Raw genomic sequence first — 23,345 nt, forward strand, 5'->3', positions numbered from 1 at the left:
TCTCTGCCAACAGGCGAACTGACGTCACCTACTCGTTTCCACAAGCCCGCCTCCAAATTTACATATAAATATCACCCAATCGGAAGCGTTTACGTCACTAAAACTTGGGCCGAGCCCCAACAGTTTCATTTTTTTAAGGTCGACTGACGAAATTTCTTTTAAAGGTGGACCGTGTGGGAGCAGACGAAAATCAACGCATGAATGATAAACATTCACGATAAACAAATTTTAAATACACAAGTCATCCAATAATCACCTTTTATGATATTTTCCCACAACGATTACACACACATATATATATATATATATATATATATATATATATATATATATATATATATATATATATATATATATATATATATATAAACTTAATTATTGTGAAAAAAGATAAACAGTGTTACAAAGTAATTAACGTGGTCTTTAACTTCATTTTTATTGAAGAAAATACCAGTTAAGTTGTATATTTAGCTACTCTATGGCACAGAAAAACCCAAACTGAGTCATAAAAGTATCAACTGTCTTAATTGTGTTTACCCGTATGACACGTCGAATTAAAATACAAATGCTGAAGCAGTATCAAAATAAGTAGAATACAGAGAAATGTGTTTAAAGTCAATGATTTAGTCTACAGAACCTTTGTAATCGCAGTATGCACAATGTGACAGTTAATGAAATCAGTTTAACGAGATTAGAAGGGGTAAGTAGTGTCACTGATTTGAAATACAATGCATGTTAATGTTTTCTACTGTCTCTAGTAATGCTATTAACACTCCTCTGTGTGCTGTGAGCTGTGCAAACTGAATATTTGAGGCAAGAAGAAAAACCTTGGGTCACAAGTGAATAGAATGCCAAACTAGACACACTCACCGGTGGATAAGATACAACACCAAAGACAATGAAAGGATTAATCTCTGAAACACACATGCCTCTTAGCATTTTGAGAAAATAAATAAAACGTTTTAAAATTTAGTTTTTAAATAGAACCACGTGTGTAAATGTATTACTTTAATCTTGAATTACTTTTTTGTTGACATTGTATGTAAATGCAATTATTGAGGGCAGAGCACCATCTAGTGGTCAAACCGTGGTGAATGCAGCCTAACGTGCTGGTGTGAAAATAGTGAAGGAAATGAGAATGATTCTAATCGAATGATTCTAAGTAAAAATGAGGCTCAGAATTGTGTATATACATAATAAAGGCCTTCAGGCATGCAGCTACACCCATACAGGATCTAATTCAGTTCACTGGATGGATTTGTAAAATGTGAAAACTGCAGTGAAAGGATTAAATTCTCTGCATTTACTTGTAATTAGTGACAGAAAACTTTTTTTGTTTTCTCCGCTGAGATCAGGCTGGAAAATGTTTCTGGCCCATCTGACAGCTTATCTGAACCTGTTTTCAGGCTCTTTGCACTCCTTCTTTTCCCACCTTTAGGTCTTCTAGTTCTTGAACATCTTTTAAAACTGTTGCCTTCCTCCATCCTTCTGACAGTAACTTGTAGCCTTTTTTTCAACCTTTAATCAGATGTTGTTTGGATTAGTTTGTTTTCAGAGGATTGTATACTGATGCCTGTACACTATCACTCCATTTTATTTCCTCATGTTAACCTTAAACAAGTCTTGTTTTAGCAAAGATATGCATGATTTCCTGCATCTCACTGTAAGTTAAACTTGTCTTCAACAGAGAATCACATATTGCTCATTCATCCATGGAAATACTGCAAAGACACCTCTTTGGCTTTGTTACATTGAATATATTTGAGAAACAAAAACAAACAAACAAACCAATATGTTCATTTCATTGTATGGTAATCATGTTTGCACGTAGAATTTAGAGGTGTTTAGTATATTCTAAATACATTTTCTTTTATTTGTTTTTTTGTTTAATTTGTGTGTACTTTTTTCTTATTTCTGTTTTATTTTGGATCATACTCTAAACATAAAAAACAAAAGTTCTCCAGACTTTAGAGGACGTGATGAAGAAATAAAGTGTTTTGTCACCAATCCTTTTATAATCTTCTCCACTGTACGATGTGTAATGGTAACACAAATCTCTCTTTAGAGAAAAACCTGGAAGTACATGAAGAGCCACATTATTCATTTGATTAATTTAAACTTCCTTCAAATTTTTATTTAACTTACCTAGCCCTCCTCACAGGGTTGTGAAGAAGCTCGCACATGTTTCTGTTTCTATAATTCGAGGAACTGAACAACATGAACCTTTATTATTTATTCTTTCATTGTGTCAAGCTGAAAAATGTAGCCATTGTAAGGTCCATCATTTGCTTTCCTGATAGTAGTGATAGTATTAAAATTCTGACCATACACTGAAAAAAAGAACATGTTGGATTTACTTAATTCACTAGTGGACATTGGTTGCACAAATGATTTTCTTTGGCAGCAACTTAAACAACTGAGGTAAATTAACACTTAACTTTAAAACACAAGACAACTTGCAAGAAATAGCCAGTCTCCTTTTTCAGTGTACTTCTCTGCATTCATAATTTGTCACTCCACAATATGAGTCGCCACTGATTTTCAGTTGAGTTCTTGTATAATTTGGTGTACCCGGTCTTTTTTTCCCCATTTCCCTTCCTTAGAAATAGCTTCTTCACAGCCACACTTCCACTGAGACCCCTTCTGATGATGCTACAGTGAACTGTACATGGATCAACTGAAGGCCTGATGCATCTCTCAGGTTCTGTAACTTGTCCTTGTTGGATTTTCTCCCTATTTCTCAAGGACCTGACTTTCAGATACTATTCATCAGCTACTTTTAGCCCTGCCACTTCTTTAATATGCCCCTCACTTGTTTCATTAAATATTTTTCAAGGACACACAATATTCTGTGAATAGCTATTTGGGAATCACCTTGTTGGTGTAAAAATACTAATGTATTCCTGTCAAACTATCTTTGGCATTTTGATCAGATTCAACTAAAGAAATGGGAACACATTTTGTCTTTTGTGGCAAGCTACTAGTAAAAAAAGTACCTAAAGAGATATTTAACCACTCAAATGTGTCCAAATGATTTATTTGAATGACGTGTTCACTCCTGGAAAAGAGTAAGAAGACAAAGAAGAATTAGAGGAAGACCATGACCAAAGTGGTTAAGAATTTCCCGGCTGCAGTCACTGACTGCTGATGGATTTTTATGTTTTTAATAATAATTTATGTGTGTAAAGTAAAGGCGAGCCATCTGAAAAGGATGATTACTGAAAACAAATGAAGAATAAAACATATGAAACTTTGAACATGAAGGTGCTTTTTAAAAAATATGTTTTTAGCGACACCTTGTGGCCATGCACAATGCTGTTTTCAGCATTGTGCATGGCGGTCTATGACGAGAAGTGACGTGAAAGCCTGAATTCCATAAAAAAGCCAAAATGTGAGAAGGTTGTTGCAGTAGAGATCTCAGTTCACAGAAGCACACACGAACACAACAGTGTTAATACGTTGTTAGATTACAATATATGGCAACATTTAATTTCTTTGTTTTATACATTCTTATAAAATGTTGTCCTCAACCTTTCCTACTGGTACATATACTCTATGCAGTCATCACTGTGGCACGTTTCACCTTTATAATAATCAATTACTTATAAAAATCATTTAGTTGCAGCTGCTGAACATTGCAACCTTTCTCTGAGTTTTCTGGAGTTGCGTTAGACTTTAGGCTTTAAGCAGTAGTGGTTTCCTCCTTTGGTATTCAGGAAACTGAAACCTCAGACAGGGAGCTGTGAGAAATGCTGCAGAAACTTTCAACCAAACAAAACTGAGATGAAAAAGAAAGGAACATGTCAGTGGTGTAAAAACAAAAGGAAACAAAGTCGTAAATGCCAGTTTCAGGAAATGAAGGTGTAAGAAAGAAGAGACTTTGAGAAACTGTCAAGACATCCTGAAGATTTCAATAATGTACTAAACAGATTTGTGCAGCAGCTAAAGAAAGTGAAAGACAATTTAACTACTCGGATAGCGTTTGCCATTTTTACACTACATTTAGCACCAGTTTAACAAATACGAGTTTTCTAATAGAAAACCTGGTCAGCTTTTACTTTGTACAGCACCACAATGAAACATTCTTTACCACAGCTGCAGCAGAATAAAAGTAAAAGAACTGTTAAAGCTGGCAAATCTGGAATAAAAGCTGTATTTTAACAGTTAAATGTGTCACTGTTTTACTACAGGAGCTACACGTCAGATAAGTTTAGCAACCTGTGAGAAAACTTGGCTTTCTTAAAAAGACAAACATTTAAAATGCATCTGACGTGTTGTTCCTTATTGCCTATGTGGGTGCTTTTATCAGGGCTCAGGGGGTTGGGAAGCGTATTTGTAACCGGAAGGTCGCCGGTTCGATCCCGGGGCTCTCTGTCCTGGTCGTTGTGTCCTTGGGCAAGACACTTTACCCTACTTGCCTACTGGTGTTGGCCAGAGGGGCCGATGGCGCGATATGGCAGCCTCGCTTCTGTCAGTCTGCCCCAGGGCAGCTGTGGCTACAACCGTAGCTTGCCTCCACCAGTGTGTGAATGTGAGAGTGAATGAATAGTGGCATTGTAAAGCGCTTTGGGTGCCTTGAAAAGCGCTATATCAATCCATTATTAAATATGATAAAATAAAGATGTTTTTGTTTCTGCTCTAAAAGTTCAGTTTCACGTTTTCCTACTCTTCACTTTGTATCATAGTAAATAAACAGAAGGAGATATTTGAATCTTCATCTCAGGCCGTGAAGCTCCACCCACCTGCTGTTCAAACCTTGTGTTTGCAAGTTGCAGCAAGTCAGAGTGTTGGCTTAAACGGAAAGCAGTCTGGAGCAGCCAGGTAATAAATAAGGATTATTTTGAACTTTGAATCAGGCAAAGATACTCTACACATCAAGAATAAAAACAGGTCTGGAAATGAGCGTCACAGGTGTGCAGGTTAAAGAGGCTAGTCCTCCCACCACTTCCTTCTTGAACTTTAACTGAACTCTCCTTCAGTTAAAGTTATTCAAACCCCTTTAGCATTTGAAAGGTGTCAGCTGAGGTTTGGGGAGATTATTATTAGCATTTATTTTTTACAAAGTATATCTCAATAAAGATTAAAATGAGAGCACTCATCCTTAAGAATCAGTTGCGACCACTTAAACAAGCTACTATGTGCATGCAGCCAGTGACTGTGATTCTTATAAAACAGCATTAAAGAGACGTGTTATTTCTTTCTTTCTTTTTTGACTTATAAACACTGATATAAAATAACATTTTTGAATATATATTTGTTTTTTCTTTGAAAGATGAATTTCATTTGAGTTTTGGTTCTTACAGTCCAGCAGGCAGGCCTGTGTTGGGAGGGTGTACCCGATCTCTTCCTGAACACAGCTGCCACCCGTTTCTCCGGAGGAGCTCAGGAGTGCACAGCTGGCTTCATTCAGCCACCCAGCAGAATAAAAGCTGGTGAACAGCTGCTCAGTCAGTGAGTCGGTCACCTTGTAGCGTTGGCTTACAGGGTATGTCTGAAACTAGTGACTAGCTAGTCAACCATGACCTGGATGACTACACAAGCATAGTGAATAGCTAGTCTCTTGTTGCAGCAGGACTGTTTCCCTTTTACTTGGAGAATCATTTCCTTTTTTTTAGCAGGATATTTTAGGTTGTGGGTCTCTTGTTTGGTTGAAATAGCGGTGTGTTTCTTTGAGTAGTTGAGTCATTGTCAATAAAACTTTATTGTTTTACACTTTACTGTGTTTTGGCTTTTTCTTTTCCTGGTCCCTTAGCCTTTATTCGGGGGTGTGACACCGTTTTGCTGCCTATAGATTCATATAGAAAACCATTAAATTGCCTTTGCCTCTAGAAGTGGGTTTTTAGGAAACCGGTATCCTGTTTTCTTTTTAAAAGTTTTGTTTCAGGCTCGCCAACTAGAGGTCACAATTGGGCCACAACGATTGACTAAATTTTCACACAACATGACCAGTCTGCTGCTTTGCCTCTTCTCCGTTCAGAACTTTCTGTCATAGTAAATTTCCGTGTTTTGGTGAGTTGAATCTGAGCGAATAAACAGTGCGCCCTCGCAGAGGAGTGTATGGAGACGGAAGTAGAGGAGGGGAGAGCGTACGAGAAGGAGGGGAATGAGGCAGGAGCGAGTTGGTGGACAGGAGGAAAACATTAGCTCTCAATCCTTCACGTAGTTGGGATACTTTTCACTGTCGAAGAGGCAGGGAAGCCACAGCTCAGACTGCACCTCCACCAAGCCAGGACGCACGGTAAGTACCGCGTCGCTGCTCAAGTATTGCTGACCTTGTCTGGGAGTCAAGGAGACGCTGGAGGGTGGGGGAGTGTCGAGATGAAGTTGGGGGAAGAGATGGAGAAGAAAGGCGAGATAGCTGAACGGGAAGCTGCAGTGAACAGGCGAGAGCTGTCTCTCCACTGCTTTTCCTGCCTTTGCGCTCTCCAGGAAAAAGCAACCCAAAAAAGTAACGGAAAGATTTTGGTGGGAGAGAAAAGTTTGGCATTCTTGGGTGTCGAAAGGGAAAATATCGGCTTCGCTTTCTTTCCCCCTCCTCACTGCAGTAGCAGTCATCGTGAAAGCTTCCACAACAATGGGTTACTTCTGTGTTGTGTCGGTTTAGCAAAAAGCTGTTTCCGAAAATTGTTTCAGGAGGCAACTTTCTATCAGCGCGCTCCTCGTAAGAGTGTGTTTGTTGTTTTGTAGACGGTGTCTGAGCACGCAGCACTGCTCAGCTGTCAGATCCCGAGTTTAGTCCTCTTTGGTTTCAGAAAGAAACCACCTGGTATAATAAGAATTGTTTCTTGTTCTTGGGAACTGTAGTGACACTGATCATTTGAGAAGATATGGCTGTACATTGTGTGTCAGCACATTTTGCGGTTTTAGCACTGATGTCAGTGATGAGTAATTTCTTCATCATCTAGAGCGGAAGACTGCGAGGAAGTCATCCTGTGTTTACGGTGCAGAAGCATTACTTTTCTATTCCCAGCCAAACACTGAGGTGTTTAAAGTGTTAATTGTGACTTTGAGGAGGTGTATGTTCAAAACACAGAGGCGTAGCAAAAAAGTAACTGGACGTTAAGCCCTATAAATTACCACCTGAATCTCCCAAATTCACCCAGAAACATCTCAACAACTGCAAGGCCAAATTAACAACATTTGGCTCAATGGATGGAGTTCCCATTTAAAAAAACAAACAACTAAAAAGGAGTTTTTACAGCAGGCACATTAACATTTTGTTTACATTGTACCAGGACTGTTGTGTTGGTTTAGAAATGGACTGTTGGATTGTCTGGATTTCAGCCATCCTGTCTCAGTTTTTGAATGAAGATAAACTAAAGTGTGGTTTTGATTGATACTGCATACAAGATAAAAACGAAAGCATTTAAACACTTTTCAACACTGAACAGTAAGCCTGCCTGATGTTTTAGGGTGTAACCACTTACATGGAAAGGAAACTTAAAAAAAAGCTTTGATCAGCACTCAGCATGAGGCAAGCTCGCTGCCTCTTTCTGAATTTGTTTGTATAAAACAGGCTGATTTCTCAGTTCAATGGTCGGTCTCGCCTTCATTTTGATTTCAAACCATAAATGGTGTAAAAGATGGATGTAGTTAGTGCGATGTTATCCACTGGTTTTTGACATCTTTGAAGGCTGCCATACCCAAAAAATATGACAAGGAAGGATGGGCCTGACTGTCAAATTGCACGCTCATTGGCTAACGAATTGTGATTGACAAGCTGTTATCCAATGAGCTGGTTTCATAGTATACCACAGCTAACACAGTAGTACAAAGATTTAAAAGATGGACATATTATTATGGGGTGTCTGGACCCCATACTCCCTATACAACCATTGCAAGAGCTTGGTCTGCATAGCTGGCAATAAGTTGGACTTGTTCCCGGTGGGTAATGGGCTCCGCCAGGACTGCCCTTTGTCACTGATTCTGTTCATAATTTTATGGGCAGAATTTCTGAGAAGTTTCTCCATCCGGGAGGGGCTCAGAGTAGAGCCGCTGCTCCTCCACATCGAAAGGAGCCAGTGGAGGTGGTTCGGGCATCTGACAAGGATGCCTCCCGGGCGCCTCCTAGGTGAGGTGTTCCGGGCATCTCCTACTGAGAGGAGGCCCCGGGGCAGATTCAGGACACGCCGGAGAGATTATATCACTCTGCTGGCCTGGGAACGCCTTGGTGTTCCCCCGGACAAGATGGAAGAGGTGGCTGGGGAGAGGGATGTCTGGGCTTCTCTGCTCGCTCGGGCTGTGGCCCCCGCGACCCGGCCCCAGATAAGCGGAAGAAGATGGATGGATGGATATTATTATTGTTTTATACATTGTGGCCAAAAATGAGTGACAGAGCCCATAAACTTAACAGGAAAGTATTTATGGATTTCAAGACAGAAAGACGTTTTCTCATAGACTTTTTATTGGGCTGGAAGTGTTTTTGCAACAACAGCTATTGCCAGCTGCTGGCCTTCAGATAAAGAAAGAGGTTTAAGGTCTTCTGCATTGGCCTCAGTTATCTGACCCAATGTTCTGAACTAAGTATTTTAGTCAAAGTCATCTTGGTGTTTTGAAAAGAGAGATGACAATCAGTCACAAGATGATCCCACTTTTAAAGCATATCGGGCTTTATTGTTTATTTTGCTCTCCATGAAACCACTAATCACAAACCAAACATCAGTTTGTATCAAATAAGACTTCATTGGGAAAGGATTTGTTAAGGTCATACACGTGGTGAGACTTAAGGTTAATTTCACATCTACTTCTGTATAATCAGGCCTATTTTGTAACCCCCGGGTTCTTCCTCCGACTGGCCACTTAAAAATTGTCACAGATTCTAAATGTTTACTCTTTTCATACCGGTTGCCCAATCCATCTGTAGTTGCAGTTATATTGCAATTTACTTATGTAACCAAGTTAAGTGCGTTTAGTTTATGACCTAACTCTAGTCTTCTGTTGTGTAGGAAAAGAGCCATTTAGCCATTCACAGTTTAAATGAGTGAATGGGCTCAGGCTTTATTCAGTGTCTCTCTTCACTTACACAGATGTCACGAGACTACAACAATGCTTTGTTTGCTCCATCTTTTTATTAGAGATGAAAAATAATCCAGAGGGCCACAGTGATCCCGTTAATTCTGGTGCTAATAACAATTTTGACTCAAATGTGAAACAGGAAAGATGGCATGACTACGTGACTCTGTAGTTTAGCTAAATGCTGATGATAAAGAGATTTAATGTTGTTTGTCTGTTTTCAAATACACGGCGCTGACACGCTAATATTTGCAACTGTCTTGTGGCATGCTCGACTTAAGATGACTCCCCTGCTGGTCCACTGTTCATGTGAACTGTTTTTACATATAAAACATATTGAAAAAACTATAAAAAAACATTTAAAAACGGAAACTGCAGAAGTTATAGTTTCATACTGTTTTGTGTGTTTTATCCTTTGATACTCTACTTAGCAAAGTAGGCTTAATCATTCACTGCTGTGTGTAAACAAGGTTAAGTATTAGTCGATGCTTTCCTGTTGGTATCAATACATTTTTCTCATTATAATGAAGTGGAAAATAAACTCTCCATCTCTCTTTCTTTTCGTACTCCTGTGTACGTGCACAAAATCAGGTCTGCTGTGCTCTCTGTTCCCCCAAAAAATGAGCAATTAGTGTTAATGTTGCGTCCAACGTAAAATTGCATCACATCCCCGCCATTACCACCTCACAGTCGCCCGATTTAACAACTTTTATGAGAACATGTGAATATCAACAAAGACGATCTGAAGCTTTGGTGAGTTTTGTTAATATATGATGTATGAAAGTGTTGGATAAAGTCTATATTTGACAGTGATGAGAAAATGTTGTTGAAACATTTCACGAATTGTTTAGAAGTTGCTGAAAAAATTTCTGTCTGAGCCAAAGAAGTGTGTCTATAAACAGTCTGATGATGGTAGCAATCGGTGTCAAAACATAGTTAGTCAAGCTGGTCATGAACAGAAGTGTGATTTAAAAAAAAAAAACCTTTACAAACTGATTCTGTGTGAAGAGAAAACTGAAGCTGTTTGGTTAATCAGAAAATGCTACGAGATGTGAAACTTGTGATTGAACGTCAGCTGCCCCGACTAAACTTTGACTGAGGTCACGTGAGGTCTCAGTAATGTCCAGCCTTACGCAAATGCATTTATCACGCATGAAAATCCATTTTGTCACATGTTGAAGGTCTTTAATGTTAAAACATCTGAGTCTTTATGCTACAATGAGAATCTTATCAGGTTTAAAAGGTCAGTCATAATGTCAGTGTTTTATCATGTAAGAGGAGATGGGGAGTGGCTCGGTGGCCTGAGAGGTCAGGTGAATAATTCAGAGGTTAATTGTTTGGGTCTTTTGGTGCAGCTCTCGGGGCTCAAAGCACAGATACTGTATTGTGTCCTTATGTCATAACACTTTCCCATTCTTGCTTTGTTAATGTCTGTCACCAGTGGGTCTTTTTCAGGTCACTGCATACGCTTGCATTGTAAATGCACCTCTATCCAAATAACAAGCAAGAAATCTGTTCAGTTTTTTAAGGCTTTTAAAGGCATCGTTGTCTCAAGATGGAGGGATGTTGTTTAAAGGTTTTTTGTATTTTTAAAAAGAAAAAATGTAAGTCAGAGAGATGTGATCGTTTTCAGTCATGAGAATGTGATCACAGATTCATGCAGAGCTACTGAGCAGAGTGATGTTAATCATTAACTGACAGGAACCTTGAACAAACCAACATATAACCCAGTTTGTTATTTGTTTATTCAACCTATTTCCCGGTCATACTGAATTTTCTTTCTTTCTTTTTTTTTTGGTCCGTTGACCACATCGTGACTGACGTTAGGAGGAACAAAGAAATCAGATAAGTGGGAAATTAACAAACAATAGCCAGGAACCGACTCAGGCTGCACTGTACAATTAATTACAAAAACAAAAAAAAAAGTTAGGGTTTTTTTTTTTGTGTAGCAACACTAACAAAGTTCTATATCCCATATTGAATTGACTTGTAAATAAAACTGTTAAGGTGCTATTTTCTAGTATTCGCTATGTTTAAAGTTGACGTTATTGTTATTATTTTCTCAGAATTTGCAGACACCAATATTTTCAGATAAGGTGTTTGTGGTTTGGTTGCAGGGAAACAGTGCAATAGCCACCACCCAAGAAGTTGGTCTTGGTTCAGCATCTTCTGGTTCCTTTTTTTTCTTTTCTTTAAAAAAAAAATTCAAATACAGCCCAGATAATTAAATACACAAAATATTATTAAAACATATTAATAGTAAAATCGCATAAAAAGGCATTTTCTTTATTTTTTAAAAACTTTTTTAGGTCATATATTTTATTCAATAGCTCTGCAACAGACTGGTGACCTGCCCGTGGTGTATCGCAGCTCTCGCCCTAAGCTGGGATAGGCTCCAGCCCCCCCGCAACCCTGAATTGGATAAGCAGAAGAGGATGGATGGATGGATTTCATTCAATTAAACACTTCATGCCATCTCACCATGCACAGCTTCCTACAGTAGAAATGCATCTGCTGGTGTTGGATATTTGCAAAGGTGAATCTTTCCAACAGTTATTTCCACGCGTCTGGTTACTTGTGGTTTCACTTGCCCTCGTAGACATTTGCAGCTAAGGAATAAGCATCTAAGGGAAATTAAAGCGAGAGATTGCTAAATGTTTCCACTATGGTAGTGGTTTCCCCAAGCGTTTTAACATTTACATTATTTTTTCCTCTGGCCATAATAGTTCTGTATTGCTGCACACAATATGCTGTAATGGACTGAAATCTTGCGGCACCTCGAGGTCTTATTGGGCCAAAATCTCTCCTGAGATGTTAACATAAGCTGCCATAAAAAAATTTTCATTTCTCTTACAAATTCAGCAGGGGATCACTTAATTTCACTCACTGTGTAGTTTCTTTACTCTTTCCTTGTAAATGAAACTAGTTTTCTACGACTCCATCCAGACCACCGTGCGTCAGAGTCATCAAACTCAGTGTCAGTTTCGCTGAACCTGTGGTTTAACTGCGGCCAGGTGACATCCAGAGCCCGAGTGAAAGTTTTACAAACTGCTGTACTCAATGATCTAGATACATTTTAATGAGCATTTTTTGGTTTCATTCTGTCAGGAAGTGGGTTCAAATGTACTGTTCAGAATCGAATCACCAAAAACCTTGCTGATTCCTGCAGATATAAAGTGATAGTGGGGAAAAAAAGATTGATAATCACTTTAGAATTCTTATTGTTTTATCACTACTTCATCTCTTTGTTTTGATAAATCTCTTGATATCTCCTGGTTTTTATGACCAGTGTGAAACACTGTGAGGTCTCAAAAATGCACAAATGTTTTCTTTGTTGAATCACTTTGTTAAAAACTTCACGAGTGAAAGATTAAAATAACAGTCTCTGTCAGTGTGTGTAGAAGCATGAAAGGGTGTTGGTCTTTAAGACTTATTCAGAATTTATCTGATTTGGCTTATAGTCATCTTCTGCTGTTGAGGGCATTTTACAAGATCGCACTACTTCCAGCAATTGTTGAGTTACTGCAACAGTTTTCGGGACAGAAATCTGAAATATACCCCCCCCAACAGCTTCTCTTACTTGTAGTGGGCTAAATTAATAAGCACTATTCTTCACCCTAGGGTAAGATCATTCGTGTGTAGCGTAACATCAGGCTGGATTTATACATTGCTTCTTTAACTTTTCAACCCTTAAATACACCACCACTGGCACCCATAACTTTAATTGTTTTCTGTCTGACTTTATGAGGCTCTTATTTGTGCGGAGGAAATTTGCCACACTCTTCTTTCTTTCAGTTCATTGAGGGTTCTCTTGACATCCCACAGCTTTTCGAGGTCTGAGGTCTGGCTTGTTAGTAGGCCATTGCAACACCCTGATTCCTTTCATTTTCAGTCATTCCGTTGTAGATTTGCCGGGGTGAGATCATTGCCCTGTTGCATAACATAATTTTGGAAAAGATTTTGCTGTTTAAAATCTGATATGTCTATCTAGAGAAATAAGTTCAATTTAATTCATTTTATTTATACAGCACCAAATCACAACAACAGTCGCCTCAAGGCGCTTTATATTGTAAGGTAGACGCTACAATATATACAGAGGAAAAACCCAACAATCATATGACCCCCTATGACCAAGCACTTTGGTAACAGTGAGAAGGAAAAAGTCCCTTTTAACAGGAAGAAACCTTCGGCAGAACCAGGCTCAGGGTGGGCGGCATCTGCTGAAACCAGTTGGCTTGTCTTTGTAAGGTTATAATTTACCTTTGCAAAGGGGTCAAATAACAATACAGAGTACAGCAGCACTACTGGTATTTGACAAAGAATAACAAAGTTATCTACCAACCATGGCCACAGAATGCACTCAGAACATTCCACGCAAATGACAACTTGTACAGATGAGTAAATCTTAACACAGAGGGTTTTATAAAGACAAAACATAATACCATGGAGCCTTTCCTTCTAGCCATAAGAACAGAATAAGAAAACAGAGAGAAGGTCGAATTCCTAAAAATATAAATCACATCTCACATTTGACTTTAGAATACTTTGGTGTGCAGAGAAGTTCACAGTTGCGTCAAATAACTGGTCCTGTGGCTACAGAACAAGTACACATTAACACCCCTGCACCACCGTGCTTTGCAGTGTGGGTTTTTGTTTATATCCTGTGTTTGGCTTTCTCCAACATGGCTGTTATAGAAGTGTGCGCACTGGCTGATGATCAGTTAATCAAGTGCATTTTATTAACAGCACCTGGCTGCTACTTCCCCTCTTAATGCCTGTAGAAGTAGTAAGGGTGTACTTAGTTTTTCATGGGACTGCACAGCGTAGTTAACACTGTATAGTTTTGGTAAAGCGCTTTACTTCAATTCAATAAAATTTTGTTTGTATAGTGCCAAATCACAACAACAGTTGCCTCAAGGTGCTTTATATAGTAAGGAAAAGACCTGGCAATAATACAAAAAAATTAAGAAAGCTCTTGAGCAAGCTCTTTGGCGACGCTGGAAAGGAAAAATTTATTTGTATAGTGCTTTACTGGTCCCTAAGGACTAGTAATGGCAAGCTACATTGTAGCCACAGCCACCCTGGGGCGCACTGACAGAGGCAAGGCTGCCGGACACTGGCGCCACCGGGCCCTCTGACCACCACCAGTAGGCAACGGGTGAAGTGTCTTGGCCAAGGACACAACGACCGAGACTGTCCAAGCCGGGGCTCGAACCGACAACCTTCTGATTACAAAGCAACCTCCCAACTCTTGAGCCGGCAGAATCAGACTCAGGGAGGGGCGGCCATTTGCTGTGATTGGTTGGGGTGAGGGGAGAAAGACAGTACGAAGACACACTTTGGAAGAGAGCCAGAGATGAACAATAAATAATGATTAAATGCAGAGTGGTGGATAAACACATAAAAAGGTTAGTGAAGAAGAGACCTATTGTAGTGTAACTAAGGGAGGATTCAGGGTCGCCAAAAAGGAAAGTTTTAAGCCTAATCGTAAAAGTAGCGACTGTGTCTGTCTCCAAATGAAAACAGAGGAGCCTGAGGCTCTGCTTCCCATTCTACTTTTAAATACTCCAGGAATCACTAGTAAACCAGCAGTCTGAGAGCGAAGTGCTCTATTGGGGTGATATGGTACTAGGAGGTCTTTAAGATAAGATGGCTTCTGCTTATTCAATAAAATTAAATTTGATTCAGAATTTAACAGGAAACCAATGAAGATAAGTCTGTGTAGGAGAAATATGCTGTCTCTTTCTTGTCTCTGTCAGTACTCTCACTGCAGTATTTTGAATTAACTAAAGGCTTTTCAGGAGTTTTTAGGACATCCTGATAATAGTAATAAATGCATGAACTAGTTTTTCAGCATCACTTTGAGGCAGGATGCTTCTAATTTTAGTGATATTGCACAAATGGAATGAATATTTGTTTAATATGCACACTGAAGGACATGTCCTGGTCAAAAATGTCTCTGAGATTCCTCATGATGTTAATGGAGGCCGAGTTAATGCCAGAGTATTACCATCTATTGAAGTTACCTACCAACCAATATACCCACTGAATAAATGAATGAATACAATGAAAGCTAAACAGAAGAAGACAGACATAATTTCCTAATCCCCAAAATAGTTTTAGGTGATTGGCTAATTTTTGACTCAATTATATGTTTCAGCTCTACTTACCTCAAAAGGCTGAAGTGTACGGAAACATTCAGACTGTAAGGCAGCTATTATTAGCAAAAAGACAGATAACACAAGTACTTGCTGATAGAGACACAGGAGAAAACCTAGGGTGGAGGTTTGGGAATGCTGACCCCTGAAAACCAGGATCACCAAAGACAAATTTCAGTTTTTCTGTTAATCATTCTGAGATTATAAGTCACAAAGTCACAGAGCTCAGAGTAAAACGATATGCAAACTGAACACGATGACACCTTCTACAAATATAGTAGGTGGGAAATGACTGCAAAGATAATTCACCATTATCTCTGCTGTCATTTCAAAGGTTTAAATAACCACAAAGAGACAAAAAGCAGTAAAACATAAGAAGACAAGAATCAAAAACAACGTCAGAGAGATGACTGATAAAAAATACATAGGTGGGGAAAAAAATAACCGCAAACACCCAAAACAATCGCATCAGTTATGAGAAACCAACAGACTCATTTTGTGTCTTTACTACGGTAAGTCTGAATTCGTCCAGTGTAGGAAGCAAAGTAGTCTTCCCCCAGAAAACAATCCAAAAGTTTTTTTGTGCATCCTGCTCCTATGATGTGTAGGTATGCTTTAAGCATTGTTTGTTTCATCTTTTGATCTGTGAGCTTTTCCCATCCCTAAACATAATCAGGTAGGAAGTCACTAGAGTAAAACAGCGAGTGAAAGCAAAACATAACCAAGAACAAGAGCTGAACTCCAGTCTCATCAAAAGTCTGCTGGGTTTTTTGTTTCACTTTTTTTACTGTGTTAAAATGAAACCACTACCATGCGGCGATTAGAGGAAGAGTTACACGATGCTTTCTATGGGAACTAACTAAACTAAGTTTGATTTGTTCAGAGGAGCTGATGTAGGAAGGCTCAGGCATCTCACACATCATTGTGTGTCAGATAATGCAGTGTTGTCAAACTACTGGTGTGGCAAAGTGTCACTGGATTATAATATTCATGAGAAGGCTCTGTCACTTCCAACGCATCATTTTTCATCAGTCAGTGTTACTCTTGCAATGAGATGCATTTGAACCAAAAGCACACTCTTTTCTTATTGGTGTATAAATCTAACAGCTACTTTCAACATCTTCTTCATACACATGGGGTCTTCATAGCATAACTCCACACTTTTGTTTTGTCTGATTTGTACACCAGATGCTGGGATCCTCTTCTTATTAGGCAAACGTCTCAACCACATGGATACACTAGTATATAAAGCTAAGAAGAGTTTGGATGTAAATGAGTCGAACAAAGCGTAAAATAGTCCAACGTTCTTCATTTAATCTTTAATGTCTCTGTTTTAGAGACGCTGTAGCTCTTTGTGTTGTGTGACGTACTGCTACCAAAGTCTACCTTGTGCGTTACTGTGAGACACAGAAAACACCTGACAAACAATTATATTCCTTTAATCTTTGACTGAGAAGCTCTTAAACTTGTGATAACATTTAATAGCCATTAAGAGTTTTCCACTGCTGAAACTTTTGTAAATGTTTCCTTCTTTTCTACACACACCTTTTCTCCACAGTGAAAACAGGGCCCATTTATCCAAAACTCTGTTTGCCATTAGACAAAACACACAGAGAGGGAACATGCTTAGGGCTCTGAAAAAACAGCAGCTGTGCGCATTGGCTTATCTGTTACTGCAGGTCATCGTCTGATTGGTTCTTTTATGGAAACTGTTTTGCAACAGCTCTCATCTGCATGTGCAGTGTTGATGTCTATTTCAGGATGGCACTGACATTTGATGTTTGCAATATGTTGATAGCTTGTTGGAGAGCTTTTACCGAAGCTTTATAAATTTGACATAAATATTATAACCACAGCGCTTCAGTGAAGCGGAAATGCATTTTAAGCCTGACGTATGTTATCTTGGGAATTCTTTGGTTTCCTCTAACCTTTAAAAAACATGTTTTGAAGTTTTAAACTAAGACACCACCTTTGTTAATCCACAAGTCGCTTTTGTAATTAGTCATTTGATTGCTTTGTTAGCCTTAAGTAGTAGAAAACCATCCTTTTTCAGACTGGACAAATACAAAGGGAGCTTTTCTGTAATTTGGATTCATGCACACAGAGGAAAAGAGTCTTTCTTTCAGCTGCAATCAAGCAGTCTGTTTTGATAATAGAGCTCTGTTCAGCTCAGAAACCAGAGATCACCGATTGGACAAGACAGCCTTTCATTTGTGTGACCTCTGACCGGCCACAGGTGACTCTGACAACTTGGATACTCTTACACACCTTTGTTTGCATGATGATGGTGTTTGCTGCACTTTAAAGAGGAGAACTGCACAGAGAAAGTGTGCATGTGTGTGTTTGTGTGTTGTAGATGCATAAATCTGTTGTGCGTTATATATGTATGATCTATGCTGGACGATTTTAGTGGGAAGATCTGATGAAGGTTGGGATAAAATTAAGTTTAGCACAAGTTTTATTGTAAATTAAAATTGGGCAGCTAGCAGTTATGTTAATGATGATTAAGTGTAATTGATTCTTGAGTGTCTGTGTGTGTGCACGTTGAAGATAATTAAAACAAACAGTAGTGCATTCATCTGTGAAAGTGGTTTTATTTAAACCACAGTATGTTTATATTCAGTCTCCCCTTGACTCACTTATCTCTTTTCCACTTTGGTTTTAAAGCCAAACGTGAGTCTCAAAATGATTAAAACAGCACAAGTACCATAACTGGAGGAAGTCTTCATCCACTCCAATGTGAAATGTAGTTTTTAAGGATGTTTGACTTTTCGACTCTTTGGTTGGCTTTGTTGACAGATGAATATTTAAAGGATTTGAAAGATTTGTTCTTGATTTGTGTTATTCAGTTTTGTAAGAATTTCCCTACATAGCTAAGCTTTTCGCAATCCATGCCCCCGTGTACCTGAAATTTCAGCAACCAGGAAACTATTGGCTTCCATATCTGCACCGTACTGTATAAAAAGCAATTATCAGACTCTTCTCGTGCTTGATATGATTTATCAGTGAGTGAACATGTGATATTTACAGTAAGAGATTACACAACTCCAGCATGTTTCATGAGCCTGCAGGTTGAATTACATAACTAAACGCAAAAGAATGTTTTGTTTTGTTTATGTGTCATATAACAAAATACACATAACAAAAGTGGATGCCTGGTGCTTCACAGGATCCATAAAAACATGGAAAATCTGCAAACTTACATTAAAAAATGTTCTGCAAAACTATAACCACTATAATATCTCCATGAAACTGTGATTACATAAGAAGTGAACGTAGGAAAATGTTGTGCTCCTCTGGAAAAAGGAGGTGTGTATATAAAACCTTTGGGCCTTTCTTTAAGAATTTACAAGACATAGTCAAAACTAAATGCAAAGACTTTTGTGCAGCAGTGATGGCTGCACAAGTTTCTTTGCATATAACCTAACACAGGATAAGGATATACTGATAAGTCTGCTCTGAAAATTAAAACACGATACAAACACATTCTCCTGTGCTGATACTGTCAATGTCTGCACTTAAATTTGTTTTTATACCAGTGAAGCTCTTTGCAATTCTTGAATATGCTTCTGATATCGCCGCACAATAACACAGAAACATTATGCGTCACTCCAAAAAAAAGTTTATGAAACATCATATTGGTGCCAGATCTCTTTTAAAGATCAGAAAAAGTTAATATAAAAAATAATTCACAAGAAAATTCACTCTAAACTTATCACTAATTCAATACAGGTGTGTATAGTTGTAGGAGAAACCCTTATATTTATCTTGCGACTCATGCAGTGCCTAGATGAAGAAAATTTGCATTAATATCCTTAAAAAAATGAACAGTTTACAGAGTACAAGTAACTTTAATTATATTTTGTTAACAGTACTTGTACGTTGTAATTGATCAGATCTTAGCGACATTCTAAGCTAAAACAGCTGGTAAATCTCTCAGACCATCCATAACTTATTCAGTGGAATCAGTTTGGTCTTTGTGGTGTGTCAACGCAGCAGTAAAACTTGCAAAGTCACAGTCTGCCAAAACCAATTGCATGGATCAGAGAAACTTGAACAATCCACGCCATTTGACATTTGAAATCTTGCTAAGTCGTCCTGATGGCTGCAGAGGAATAAAATGAAACTTTTTTTCCTCTTTCACCAGGCTGGACACGCGTCTCGCTGTCGACCCACATGACTTCTGTGTTTGTCTGCAGAATAGACAGATTTTTTTTTTATTCAACTGAGTCACTTAGTGAATGAATGAGGGGTTTGTTTCCCAGCATTTAAGGGGTCTTGATGCGTGCTCAATCATCCAAGTAAGTAAATCCCAAAAGGTTGTTCATCTGGATGTAGCGTTTTCAGTGGGAGAAACATTTCTCAGACCTCACAGACATTGCTCCTTCAGTAGGCTGGTTTGAGTTATTGTGCAAATGTACTTTTTAAGGTTGGGGAAACCTGCAGTCAGCTGAGACTGAAGAAGTCACTTGGATGGGTGACAAAATGTTTCTCCCCCTGAAAACGTTACATCCAGATGAGCAGAATCAACCTTTTGGAACATTTAAGGGGAGAACATTATAAGTGTTTGTGTTTCTCACAGCTGCACACGTGGAGAAACTCTGGCTTCCTGGTATTTTTTTTTGGTGTAAATAATGACATAACAAGTTTCCTTAGAAACCTCACTTGTTCCATCAAACAAAACTAGTCTGTTATCACAGTGAAAGTGAGTCCTGATAGTGTTGTTTTGTAATCTATCATTGATTACAAAGCAAGTAAGCTCTGTTGACTTTAGTTGGGCAATGCGTCAAACCCAGTTTTTACTTCAGCGCACCATTTCCACCGTAAAATTTCCTATTAAATTCTTCTTAAAAAAAAAAAAGATTATAAGCAGAGTTTAAAGTGGGATTTGGAAGTTGGGCAAACGTAGCAGTCCACCGTGGGGTTAACGAATTATTTATAAATAAGTGACATAATTCATTTGTTCTTTGTGTACAGGCTGTGATCCATTCACCTGTGCTGCTATTCCGAGATTCACTGCTCTTTGTGGAGTTTTCCACAAGATACAACCAGATATGTCACAAGCTACATGGATGATTTCCAAAACTGAAGATATCCCTAAAGCTAGAATAACAGATAGAATTCAGTGAGCGAAACTAATCAATATCACCTAAAATATAAATGTCTGCTACCCTTGGTGTGCCTCACATCTCCCATGAAAACCACAGCTTGCTCTGTACCACTGCATTACAGAGCATTATTACCACATTGCTATAAACTACCAAGTTTAGCCTGGATTAAACCGACCCAGACTGCCTAAAGAAAGAAGAATGTCTTGGTTTAGGCGGACTGTGGGATGTCACTGTTTTCTTGTTATTTTGCAAATATCTCTAAGTATGCATTAACAGACCTTTCAGATTTAGGTGCTGGAGTACCGCCCCACAATGTTTTCCATAGAATTAGATATATCATTTGTGGTTGTAGCAAGGTTGTGTGTGTAAAAGGAGGCACAACTACTCTTTCTAAAATGAATCAAGGTCTGGTTAGAGTGATCCACCGGGTTGAGGTGGACCTACAGAGCAGAACAAGGTCTATTACCATGAGTTACAGTTCAAGTTAATGGAGGTAGTTTGCCAGACACTGGGACTCAAGACTCGAGACAGCTGAATGACGCTGAAGACCAGCAGTGACCAGATTTTCATAGTGAGAGCAAAGGGATTTACCAGTAGTAAATCAGCCATGTTTTTGTCTTAGATGGATGACAAATTAACCAGCCTAGGAGACCATCCAAATGTAGAGTGGGAAAAACAGCCTCATGTGAAAACATTCAGATTTAAGATCGTTCAAATAGTTTCATTGTCTAATTTCGTCTTTCTACCCCACTCTCATTTGAATAATTCTGTTTTATCGAAATCTCCTCAGGGTCATGAGATTTTAAAGGACATCGCAATTAAAATGTGCAACATTAATCTGCAGGGTAATCTTGATAAAGGGGAGTAGATGAACCCAGACTGCTTTGCACTAACACCGAGCCGCTTTAGGCACGTAACTGTAACCAGCGAGCAAAAGCAAAATTAAAAGTATCCTAAAACAAAGTCTGAACACAAAACTCCAAAACTGTGTGAAAACTGAGGCCCTGGCTTCTTAAAACAGACCATTAGCTCACAGCATCAAATATTGCTTCTCACGATGCTACGAATCAACAAAGCCGAAGGACATCTGATGCTTTTTGTTGCGATGCCTCAAACAAAGCGTCAGCGTGCGATGCTTGGAGATGAAAGTATGTTTCACAATGCATTGCATAAGTATCCGGTGGATGTTTTTTTAATTTATTTTTTTTACTCTTCATATATTTCCCAGCATGCATGCTGCTGAAGTCATTGATGGGCGGCTATCTGATCAAAACTGAAATCAAGATAGTTGCACATCAGTCACTTCCTGACACCATCATTTGTGAAGAACTTTGGTCAGAGGGGTCACACTGAGACAATGTTACTAGCAACAACAATCACAATCTTGTGATTGTTAACGCTACAGAAAATCCTGTGATAATAAGAGAGGTGTTACAGCTTTTATTCAATCAGTGAATAAATAGTTTACAAATGGTTTTTATGTTACGTTAGCTAAGAAAATAAAAACATGTGAACACTGTATTTCGTTATGTTAAATTGCCCAACCCCGACTGTATTAGTGTCTTTGTGTGTGTGTGTCTGTGTTTGTGTGTTCTGTATGTATTTCCATACTTTCCTCACATTCTTCAACAAACTCATATGGTTGATATTTATAGCTCCAATGCTGACGTCACCTTGGCAACCAAAGCTGAGAGGCGGGATTCAAAAACCACAACTACTTTTGTGACACACGCTTGCTTCTCTCTCATAACCACATTTATGCTCTGTTCTTGTACATTTCTTGAACCTGCTAAATGTTTTGTGCACTGTATGTGTGGGTGTGTCAGTCTTGTCGCTGTCACACGTCAACACTACACAACAAGCTGTATATTTGCTTTTTAACATTAGCAGATTTTTTCTTATTCAGTGCATTAAAACACAACATCCTCACAGCAATGCAGTCCCACATTGAGAAGGGAGAAAAAGCAAAACCTTTCTGACAAATGCCGCCTTGCTTTTGACAAACACCAGCTCTGCCATAAGCAAGGCTGTGAGATAGCTGATAACAGTCATCATGACTGTCTCTATGATTCCTACTGCTGCTTATACACAGCAAAATCTCCAGTGTTAAATTAACACTAGAGAGTGTCTATATGGGTCCACACCTCTGAGTGTTAAATACAACACTGTTGAGTGTTAAATTAACACTTTTGACAGTGTTATATGTTTAAAAGTAACCTAGTCAGTTTTGAAGATTAACAAAGACTAACACTGAGCAGTGCTGATTTTATAACACTGGAATATTTCTAACATTTTGAGTTATTTTCCAGTGTTAGAAAATCAGCACTGCTCAGTGTTAGTCTTTGTTAATCTTCAAAACTGACTAGGTTACTTTTAAACATATAACACTGTCAAAAGTGTTAATTTAACACTCAACAGTGTTGTATTTAACACTCAGAGGTGTGGACCCATATAGACACTCTCTAGTGTTAATTTAACACTGGAGATTTTGCTGTGTAGAAATGAAGTTGCATAATTTCCTGTGTAACTGACATTATGGTTCCTTCAACTGTATGAGATGTTTCCACATAACATTTTTTAACTTGCATCAAGTTGTTTGTTTAAAATCCTGTCTTTTTAAGAATGTTTCAGCATTTTGAGAGTTTAAATGTCACATCAAACAATATTTAGAAAAAATGTTAGCGGGGAATGTCAGGAAATGATAAATGGGGGTTCTAAGTATCACACTACTTTGGACCTATGACTGCCTCTTTAAAGTCAAATAAGGTCAAACTTTTGTCTTTAAAACCACACTTAAAGTTCTATTGCATTTGTTTGTATTGGCAAAATTTGGGACACGATACTTGCAAAAAGTGACTCTAAATATCACATTACAGATTTCACAGTTCTAACTTTTGCATTTCACATCTGTTTTTCTTTCAAGTTGACCCCAAAATGCTGTATTTTTACTGCATTATAAACTTTTTAAGCATGTTTCAAAAGAACGAAGAAAACAAAATGAATATATGCAAAATGTGATACTATTCCATTTAAATTTTGTGCTCTTGTTACTATTTTTATTTAA

The 23,345-nt window shown here is 38.4% G+C and overlaps 1 protein-coding gene across 1 annotated transcript in view; it reads left to right on the forward strand.

The window, feature by feature from the left end:
* The first annotated feature begins 5,985 nt into the window (after positions 1 to 5,985).
* The window catches only part of LOC146621730 (phospholipid-transporting ATPase ID-like), a 45,865-nt gene continuing 28,505 nt past the window's right edge, over positions 5,986 to 23,345 (forward strand). Inside the window, exon 1 of the mRNA XM_085367520.1 lies at positions 5,986 to 11,548. The gene's annotated coding sequence lies outside the window, so the exon portion shown is untranslated. The remainder of the gene's footprint in view (positions 11,549 to 23,345) is intronic.

The sequence above is a fragment of the Diplotaxodon limnothrissa genome, linkage group LG12 (assembly GCF_057381915.1).
Source record: "Diplotaxodon limnothrissa isolate DT_005_m linkage group LG12, D_limnothrissa_male_GT1.1, whole genome shotgun sequence".
NCBI classification, from domain to species: Eukaryota; Metazoa; Chordata; class Actinopteri; order Cichliformes; family Cichlidae; genus Diplotaxodon; species Diplotaxodon limnothrissa.